At 37.0% G+C, this 10855-nt stretch overlaps 1 long non-coding RNA gene across 1 annotated transcript; it reads left to right on the plus strand.

The window, feature by feature from the left end:
* Nucleotides 1-4414: 4414 nt before the first annotated feature.
* LOC146001975 (uncharacterized) lies at nucleotides 4415-6467 on the plus strand. The gene is made up of 2 exons (XR_014443643.1): nucleotides 4415-4483; nucleotides 6165-6467. It is a non-coding gene; the product is annotated as an uncharacterized LOC146001975 (long non-coding RNA).
* The last annotated feature ends 4388 nt before the right edge of the window (nucleotides 6468-10855 follow it).

Here is a 10855-nt window from a genome sequence, read left to right on the forward strand (position 1 = left end):
CCCAATTGATGTTTGTCAACCCTGGCACCTGCACTACTAGAGGCTCTCGTGTAGTTTAGCACATAATAAAAAAGGATAGGTTAAGTTATATCACGTAAGATCGTGGCATTCGTACCAAGTGTGAGGTGGGAAAAAAGGGAAATTTCGCTAAAACATCGCTAAACGCTAAAACATCGACAAAAAATTGTCAAAATATGTCAAAAACTGATATTCAATTGATAAAAAAAAGAGGCTACAAATGCCCTCGTACCAAGTGTTGCGTTGAAACGCTCAATATACACTACTTAAGTAAAAATTATTGGAGGTTCTCTAATTTGATATTCTCGGTCTGGATTAACATGAACTTATAAATAAATAGAATCTCCCCAAAAATAGGACCGAGAAAGATAACAATGTATTTGGACAATTTTGACTTCGTTATAAGCATAACGTTGTTTGTTCTCGAACTTAAAAAGTAGCTCATCTTATTCAGTACTGTTAATCCTGGTAATTTATTATCAAACACATCCAACGTGTTTTCTATAAATTCAGTGACCGTACTTTTAAAGCCAACAGCTTATTCTATTTAAACTACTTTAAATTCAATAAACTAGAGGAGAGAAAAGACAATTAAAACATTTAATTGGAGTTAATGGCAAAATAATAATAAATATTCACGTACATTACTTGTTCAACAAAATCGTAGGTTTAAATACCGCTATATTGAGAAACGTCTTTCAATTTAGATCAAAATCAAACCTTTATCAGTACTCGTAAATATTGTATTCCTGTATGGTGTAACAACCTGGATTTAAGGGGATTTTAGATGAGAGGAGTCTCAGATCTCCATGTGCAAAAGGGTATCGACAAGGGAAAAATTACTTTGAAAATGGCCAGAATATGAAAAGTACGTCATATTTAAGATGTGATGTACATAAGGAGAGCGTCACACTACTGTCAGATTCAAAAAATATGGATATTCGAATTTGGAATCCAATTAAAAATGAACCTGTAAACTTACATAAAAGAGAGTTAAATCAAAATTTAGCTTATTCAATTCTGAATTTACCTATGCTAACCCTTTTTTCGAGTATGCTTTCAATTTTTTATCTTTGTCTGAACAAGGAACTAACTTTTTTAGTTTTGTAAACGATCGCTCTTTTTGATATTCTGTAAATGGTCCGATCGTATCCATGAATTTTTAGTACTGTGCAGACAGAAAGGCTTTAAACACATTTCTTAATTTTAAGATTATTAAAACTTGTCCAAAAAACGTAGACGTACAATATTAGTCTTGATTTGAAGCTCTTTGGATCTGCTTTACATTATCAATATAAATTCATTTTGCGAAACCGATTTTATACAGATTTTTATTCAACGGAGCAAAAATGCACGTAGAACGTGGCAACACCGCTTGCATTGACTCGCAGTGACAGCCCGCAGCTTCCACTGTTCAACTTATATCACTGTGTGTGGTGTTGCCACGTTCAACGTACACGGTTTCTGGTTTCAGTGGGCGATAAACTATTAGGTAACCTGCACACTTCTGGCACGGAAATTCCGAACATCGGTACCGCACGTTTCGCTGTAGTGCGCGTTACATCATTTGATTTCAATAGAAGCTGGCAACAGAAGTTCTGGTGCCGCGTTTCCCCGCGTCTCAATGGGTGTTAAGCTTAAATCAACTAATTATTTCGTTTCTCTCGCCACTTAAAATATATGCTTCCGGTGTATATATAGTTTTCCTTCCCAAGGTAGAAAGGCGAAATGTGACATGAAAAATTAAAATATTAGCGGACTAATCCTTGCCGGATATAATCCCTGTATATCGGTGCTGTAGCATATTTGTATTTTACACTTAAATATCTGTCCATATTACATTGCCTAAGCATCGTATTTCATCTTAGGGATCTCCATGATCGCGATTTTTTTTTCTAAAAAATATTCCATAATTCCAATAATACACGCTTAACATTGGGTCTATTCTAGGCATATCGCAACTTAAATATTTTTCATCGATTTATTTCTTATACCAAGAATCAGCATGAAAAAATGCAGAAAAATATAAGTGTTTGAATTATGAGAAATTAATAAAATTGTTGTGCTGGATAATTACGTCTGTTGGATGAAGTAGAGGAGTTGCGCTAAGATTACATTTAAACTAATAATCATGTAACAATAATATAATATTGTTATCAGTTTGTGGGCAGATTATCCTTGAATTTGTTTTGAAACCAATTTGGGTACGCATTTTGCAATAGAGTCTTCCTTTTAAAAAATAAATGTCACAGGGGTGCGCAATTTTATGATAAATAGCAAAAGCTTTGGTATGCACGGATACTCACGCAATGAAAGATACGAGTATTCAACCTGTATTTACTTTCGGACAAAGTTTGCACGAGATCTCTTCGACGAGAATATATTATCACACGTTTGCAATCATTAACATTCACGCACTAAATCCAGAGGAAGGAGGTTTGGCCTTGGGTATTTGCATAAATACGGCATCCAGAAGCTCTCGAATGCATATACTGAAAAGGTAAGTAGTCATTAATACTCGCTAACCAAAACTATTGTAGGTTTTCTAGGAAACTTCACTTCAATATTTGAATGTTAATAGAATACGTGACGCGCTTTTCTGGAACACAGTTTATAGCTTTTAGACTAAGAAAGCAGCGATGGTGGGAGATTATGAACGACAAAACGGAAGTCCTTCTGATTAGCCGTTTTCAAGGGCATAAGAGTGAACAAATAGTGGAGGTACGACTTCGGTTTTGAGACAAGACGCCAGGAATGATTCCTGTTGCGCTTGAGATATGTCGTTAGTGACAGTGTGGCGAAGGTTTGTGTACATAGTAGGTGTCCTGCCAGTCGCAGTAATCTCTCTCTCTATCTATCTCCGTCTGTCTCTCTCTTTCTCACTTTCCTTCTCTCTCTCTCTCACGTCCACCTCTTCTCTCAGCTGCACTCACCGTGTTCGAGAACCAAGAAATGTGTTTTAAGACGCTATTAATTCATTGCCACACCATTAATAGTGGACATTTGCCGATTACAGCGTTTCTGATATTACACTATCTTAAAGTAATTTTACCTTATTTATTTGCTAACCGATTTGCTTAGCGAATTGTATCATTTTACATTCCATTCATCGAGGTTTCATTTGATATTACAAAGGATGGTCAACATCGAGGACGGCAAACTACGATGCAATCCTTAGTGATATGTTCACAAGAAGACAACAGAAAGCTGTGTAATCTCTGACATTATGCACCTGCAACAGATCTCTTTATATATATATATATATTAAGCCATAGAACCTACTTTAATCCAGCAATTATTTCCTGACGACTGTGACAGGAGGATTGAATTGGCAGAATATTTTCTGCTAGGTCATGTTGAATGGTCCAAATTGTTTTGCAACATTTAATCATGGCTTCTGGCATATTGCTAAATTATACAGCTACAATTAGAAGAAAGAAATGTATCTCGCCCACTTCAACTTCACTAAATGTATTTTGGAAGGCTTGGATCTTCTACATCCATCGTAGAGAAAAGGGAAAATTTAAATATGTACCATTACTCAATGTATTCGTTGAAAAATCTAACTCTCACAAAAATAGTCAACCTTTGTAATGACCAGGATATTACACTGTATTTCTTTGTTATTTAGTTTAAATCTTGTGTATGTTCATTTTTACATTATTCCAGTAAAGGCAACTAGTACCAGATGGACAAATAGACAAACCTTCATGTGCCTACCTGGCCACGTGTATCAAATTAGAGTTTTATCAACAAGCTAAAAATACAATATCCAATAAAGGTACCTTGTACGATAGCAACAAGAGATATAGTGATAAAAATGTCGATAATTATTGCAATATGTAGTATAAAGTTTATAAATTGTTGTTAAGTGCGTTTATCCAAAAATATACATTTTATTAAGGTGAATTCGTAAGTTTTGTTTACCACAACCTGTGATTACTGGAGTCTTGTGCCAACGAAACGAGGAGCAGACTCAAAGGTACTAACAACCTAAATAATATAGATTTCTCGTCGGCCACATTTGAAATAGACCAGTTTTTCAATATTATATCACCTAGTAAGGTATCTAGTTGCTGTGAAATATTGATGTGAAAATATTTATTAAATATACTTCGGTCACAATACTGGCGACATTTTCCCCCTTCCTCAACGACATTCTAAAGCCTCTACTGCCATACTCCATGCTGAAATGCTATTGTGAAGTTCTTTTCCTAATCTCGAGAAATGTTCTCTATCCAAACTTGGAACAAATTTATTTCTATGAATAAAACCTTTTCCTTACTCATGCCTGCGTAAAAGTCATAAAATATTATGTGGATATTAATTTATTTGTTCAGGTTATCTAAATGTTATAAGTATATTCGTAAGTTCTACCTTTTTTCTTTACAGCTTTCTAATCCCGCATAACATGGCAAACAAGGCACTTTTCCTCATTCTCCTCATGGCTTTCGTTCTGATGGCGGTAAGTAGCAATTTGGTGAAAACTTAGGAAGGACTAGTGGCGACGACTAGGGGGGGAGGTGGGCAATTGATCCCCAGTTCTAGCCAGTTTTACCAATGCACTATGCTAAACATTATATACAAAGGGAAACATTCTGTCTTTGCCCACCAATTTCTGCAACCTCCCCTGGTTTTGAAATCCAATCGCAGCCTATGGTTGCAATGGCAGAATATTTCTAAATTATTATGCATTTTTGTATTTAGCGGGTGTTAACAACTACGTTTATTGTTATACTGAAGGCAATCTATCCGCGACACGTTTAATTTAATCCTGGAAATATTTACATACCCCTCCTTACTGTTAAGGATGTTTCAGCTGATTAGCCCTGAATTCAACCTTCATTTAAAATAGTATGACAATAGATACAAACTAACACGAGGTACATTTGGAAAGAAATGCGTTCAAAATGTATATTAGTATGTTTTCAATATGACCACCATAGAGTTCGGTTTCACAATGTAGGTGAACACACATGCAGTCGAAAATGCATCTAAATGTTTACTTTGAAATGTTTGCGGTTATCCTGCAGACTTCATCTTACGGTTAATAGTTAGTACTCGGGTCAGATTATAAATCTTCTTGTTTCAGGTAACAAGCAAAAAGTTGCATGATTTTTAAGTCTGGACTTGTGGGAGGCTATACATGCCACAGTTGAACATTTCATGATATCGATTTAAATGACATGATGTCCGAAATGCTTGTTCAGGAATTTGCAAACTTCTTCTGTGGTGACCTGGCCTCATCTTCTTGATGAGGATGAATAAGGTATTGAGCATTTCCAGGTAAGTTTCAGACATGACGTACTCCCTGAAAATAGGAGACCAATGACACCATATCTCGAAATTGCACACCAGGTAAGAATTTTCTCGAGATGTTGGAATTATTCTTAAAATTTATGTGGGCTTTCATTAACCCAACATCAATGATTTTGTGTATCCACTTCACCAGTGATATGAAAATAAGTCTCGTCACTTACTTACTCATATATTTTCAAGCACAGAATCATCGTCCTCCACGTTTTCTGTTCCATTGTGTGAATCTAATTTTTCTGTTCTTCAAGAAATTGCTGTTACAGTGCAGCTCAGCGCGGGAAACTTAGACAAACTGGTGGCGCCAACTATAAATCTTTGAATCTTCCTCTTTTCAATGATACCTTGTGTAAATGTGTATTTTTTATAGTATTTTTATTTTTCAAAAAATACTATAATCAGGGAAACCAGCTGAAACACCGTGTAGCTCTGTCTTGACCCTATAATATGTTCAACCTACTTAAAGAGCATTAGTGAGGGATGAGATTATCAGTCTTTTCTTTCATAGCGTTCCGACAATATTACTATGCAGTTCAAGAAGAACCAACTGGTGAACGTTCCAATTTGCAAAAGCCAATTTGAAAATAACAATCCTTAAGAAATCTATATATTGGATTGTAGAGTATTCTATAATTTTGTTCCCTTCTAAAAAATGTGAAAGCAGTCCAGTTAACATTGTTTGCTCATTTATCAAATTTCGATAATGGTATATTGAAAATTGCAAAAGGTTTAAAAATTGAATCGATTCAAATTCAATTTCGACCAATATTGAAACGTCAGATATCGATGACGTCATGTGTTTAGAGTAATTGAAAATCCTTCGTCTTTTCCAGAACTCCATTGCCTTCAGCCCTCCCGAGAATGGAAACGAAGGATCAGGGGATAGAAGACGACGACAAGTGAGTGGAGACGAAGGATCTGGAGCAGAAGGAAATCCTGAACAATAGGACAGATAAAGGCTTCCCTTCGTACAGTTCTCCTCGGAATATATTCCAGCATACGACAAGAATCTAAGGGTTCCAAAGATTCGAATGGATCACCTAGGATTGTCCGATACCCGCACGAAAACAGGGAATATCTCACATTATGTACACTGAAAGCACCCATGCACTGAATATTGAAATAAACACGCATTGCAAAATCACACATAGTTTTTTTTTTATTATCCAGTATCCATGTTCTTCACTTGGCACTTTTGCGGCTCCCATATTTCCAATACCTGAACTCGCCAAAGAGCAAAAATAGCAGATGATATTGATCGATCTGAAGGCTGGTTAGGAAACAGGAATCACAGGATGCCGTAATTGTTACTCTGCTCTCTTTCTGTGACCTACGATTTTATCTTTGCTCCTCGTTGAAGCCAGCATTTCACATTTCACATGAAATAACATGGAAATCATTTACAGACAAAATGAAGACATGTCCTTTTTATGGGTTAGACTATGATCGAGAGAAGAAATTTTGAACGTGATTTGTTTGGGAGAAATATGTGGCTTGGGACCATCTCCTCCCCTTTTCAGTTACAAGGGTTGTAGATATTTATAAGGAGTGGTTCGTGAATGTATTGAAATTTCATTTTTTCATTTTATTTTAATGGATATTGAAATTAAGTTAAGATTACGAGAGATTCGAATTCGATTTCATGTCTGACCTCTGGTGTGAATTTCTCCCGCATAAAACCGATATAGTCGCATCCATACTTTAAACTATGGCAGAGGCGAAACCTCGAATTTTTGTCGGAGGTTGGGGGGGGGTGCCAAGTTCCAGAATCAACCTGCGAATAATAATAACATCAATAATAACATTACTATTATTATAATTATTATTAGTAGTAGTAGTTATAGCATGAAATACGTTATTTTACTGTTCATAAAGTGGATTCAAAACACCAACTTAACTACCTAAACCTGTTATTATCCCCGTAAATCACGCAAAGAGGGGTAGAGCATTTGTTTGAACAAACTGTTTGATATATTTTTTTCAACACTTCAATTTCAAATTAGCTAATAATGGAAAACAGGCACATAAACTGAAAGACAAAAAATGCATGACGATTATAATTCTTTTTGTTCACATGACATGCACAACTTTCATGTACATACAATGCAATAATATACTTGCTAGTTAGTTCTCAGTGAATTTATTATTGTTTTAAGATTGCGTGACACGTATTTCTAAGAAGTAAATTGTGTGGGTTATATTTTCCAGAAATATTATTATGATATCATTAGTAACATTTTAAAAGAGGATCCAAAATATATTTTGGCAACATTGAAAAACATCTGAAAAACACATGTTTGACAGGATTAGGCGCGGTAGGGGTGTAGTTGATGCCATAGCACGGAGACAAAACATCGTGCACTGAATATTTGCAGTGCCTCTAAACGCGATAGGAACTTTATCAGATAGTCCATCAATGATATAAAACTATTTCAGCCATGAAATAATTTAATGCGCTTATTGTTAACAGTATAACTGATTGTTAGCAACAATGTTCTTTTTTATCACACAATCTCAACTTTGCATTTCCGAGGTTACACTGAAGCTCGATGGTGGAAACCAACGAATCAGTCACCGTCCCAATTGTGTTCGTCTGCTATCGCCTTCTCCCTGAATGCCGATCGTAGATCGTCGTATGAAACAAATTCGAGTCATATACACTCCATGTTGCTAAACATATTGTAAGCGCATAGTTGGGGTAATCCCGTAGCTACTTATTTTGGGGCCCTAGGCAGCATTGTGGTTTGGTGCCCCGCTCCGTCGCATATTCTCACTTTTGGTACGGTCAAATTAGGCATATTTGGAAGTCAACCTGGACATTAAAAAATAATACAAATTTGCTGAAATATGTAATGCTGCATGAGTTGTATTTGTCACAAAAAATATCAAAGAATCCCGTTGCTGATTCGGAGAAAACTCTTTCAAAGGTTCCATAATTCAATGTTCGCACCAAAATTAGTGCCAGACTAAGTGTATGAAATAAGAATAGTTGTCCCTTGACAATCTCTAATTGAACAGGCAGGCCCGTAGCTAGAATTTATCTCCGCGAGAGGAGGTGGCGGTTAGAAACCCCCAAAACACAAACATAATAGTTGTCTTTTGGCAATCTAAATAATTACAATGCTCTGCAATCAAGTCTGTATTGTTCCTACATTAATTGTTACGTAAAAATCAAAATGTAATTGTTGATTACAACTTGTATGAATCAGTTTCCAAATTCAAGTACTTATGAGTAATACTAACAAATGAAAATGATATTAAAGAGGAAATAAAAATCAGACTTATTTCAGTTAATGCGTGTTACTTTTCTCTTGATAAACATTTGTTTTCCCATAACTAAGAAACTAATAGTTAAAATATAGATAAAAAAACAGTAATCTTCCCTGTAATATTATATGGATGTAAAGCTTGGTCCCTTACATTAAAATTAAAAGTATTTGAGAATAAATTTCTTAGGAAAATATTTGGACTTAAAAGGGATGAGGAGACAGGTGAGTGGGGAAGCTTACCTAATGTAGAACTGCACAATCTGTATTCCTCTCCAGATATTATTAGAATGATTAAATCGGTAGACTTAGATGGGCAGGCCATATGGCACGAATGTTGGGAAACCTGAGGGTAAGAGACCTGGAGGAAGGCCAAGACGAAGATGGAGGGATAACTTTAAGATGGACCTAAAGGAAATCGGTGAGGATGGGAAAGATTATATTGATAATGCCCAGGATAGAGACAGATCTAAAGCTTATGTTACTGCAGCCATAAACCTTCGGGTTTAAGAAAGTTAGAGAGTTAGTTAGTTAGGTAATTGTGGTCCCTACATGTTTGTGTTAATGTTATAACTTGCGAGTTCGTCCACTCCATGATCAAAAGTTAACGTTAAAAGAATACCAATCCTTCCTTCAACTGCTTAGACAAGCTCGGCGTGTCCCCATTTGGAGCTTCGGCACGATTTCCTTTATAGTTGACTGTTACTAGTCGGCTTGGAATCGCCATGTCGCACAATCAGTCGACGCCAGCCGACGACATGTATTCATTGGCCTTTAGGGTTGCCAACTTGGATATTTTGGAAGTCAGTTCTGACGAAATGCTGCGAAATGAGCCTTTTCATTTGAAACCGGCAACATGGGCGTGCTGTCTAAGGCTTTGGGACGTGCGCAGGTTCAAGTCTCCTGGGGGAAGCGTATCAACTTTTCTCCTGAGATTTCGGCCTGTGTATGGGACCCGTGGCCACCCACCATCGTGAGGAAATTTGGAAGCTACGAATGAGTGTTCTAACACGATCACGGGAACAATCAGAAAACGACTGTTCGCCATGCTGACTACACGTGTGATGATCTCCCACATCTAGTTGGGGTTAGGCCCGCAGTCGGCAGATAGTCACTAGCTCCCACCGGCTGTTATGCTACAGGTTTGAAATCCACTCTCTTTTAATGTTGTTACATTTAGAACTGTATTTCCGTTATTTACAACACTAGAGCAACCTTGCAACGCAAGGTGAATTTGTTGGGTTAGGCATGTCTATGGGTTAGGCTAAGTTGTTAGGTTAGGCTAGCGAGATTTGGTAAATAGTGCAGCCCGACCTTCGTGACCGGCCCCCTCTGTTTGGCTTAAACCAACCACGAAATAGAAGTGCATCCTCGACTCCAATCAAGGGATCCACCTGCTTATGGTAAAAGCAAAGGTGCGAAGTAGAGGCCGGGCGGATCTGGGACTGGCGCCCCAGGGGGTGGGTAGCCGCCCTCGGGAGATTTTAAAGTGGTGTCGACGACTATTCTGTGTTCTCCCGAGGTGTTCTAAAGTGTTGGGCAGGAAGCCATATTGGGATATTTGAATTCTTAATTGTCGTTGTGGTTATCAAATGTGGAGTCAAACGTGAAGTCCTGTGCTGTGTCGAAGTTGTCATTTGTAACTTCTTGCAGAAATAAACCTAACGAATGTACAATATGCCTAACAGGTTACCATCTAGCAGGAATCAGGTGGAGTAGTAGGTGGTTGCAATTGCAACGGATTTATGAAATGCTAACGGTGGGTTTAGAAGAGGTTAGAGCGTTATGCGTTATTGGTGTAAAATGTTAAGGATAGGATGAACTCCGATAAAACTAAAAGAATTAGAACAAATTCTGAAAGATCCAGCCTAGAAAACCCATTAAGAAAGAGAAGATGCAGGTGAAAACTTGAGGACAAACGATGATGAAGAAACCGAAGGTGAAAGGAAAGTGGGAACGTTTAGATTTTACATAAATGAAATACAAGCTGGAATTGCTCGAGAGAAAGTCTCTGCTACGACAAAGACATTATTGATTTGGTAGGGAAGATAGCAGCAGCATATGAAGATCTTAACACTGAGAACCAAATGCTCCACGCTGCGAATGAAGAACTGAGAAGTATTTCAGTGTATCTAAAAGAGGAAGTTAGAGCAATAAGAGAGAATCTAAGCATGATAGTCTAAATAATGCAAATAATACATATGCGGATAAGTTAAAACAAGTATCAGTTGAAGTCCCTAAACCATCAAACAAACAAA

This window comes from Lepisma saccharinum, chromosome 18, assembly GCF_977018435.1.
Source record: "Lepisma saccharinum chromosome 18, izLepSacc3.1, whole genome shotgun sequence".
Lineage (NCBI taxonomy): Eukaryota > Metazoa > Arthropoda > Insecta > Zygentoma > Lepismatidae > Lepisma > Lepisma saccharinum.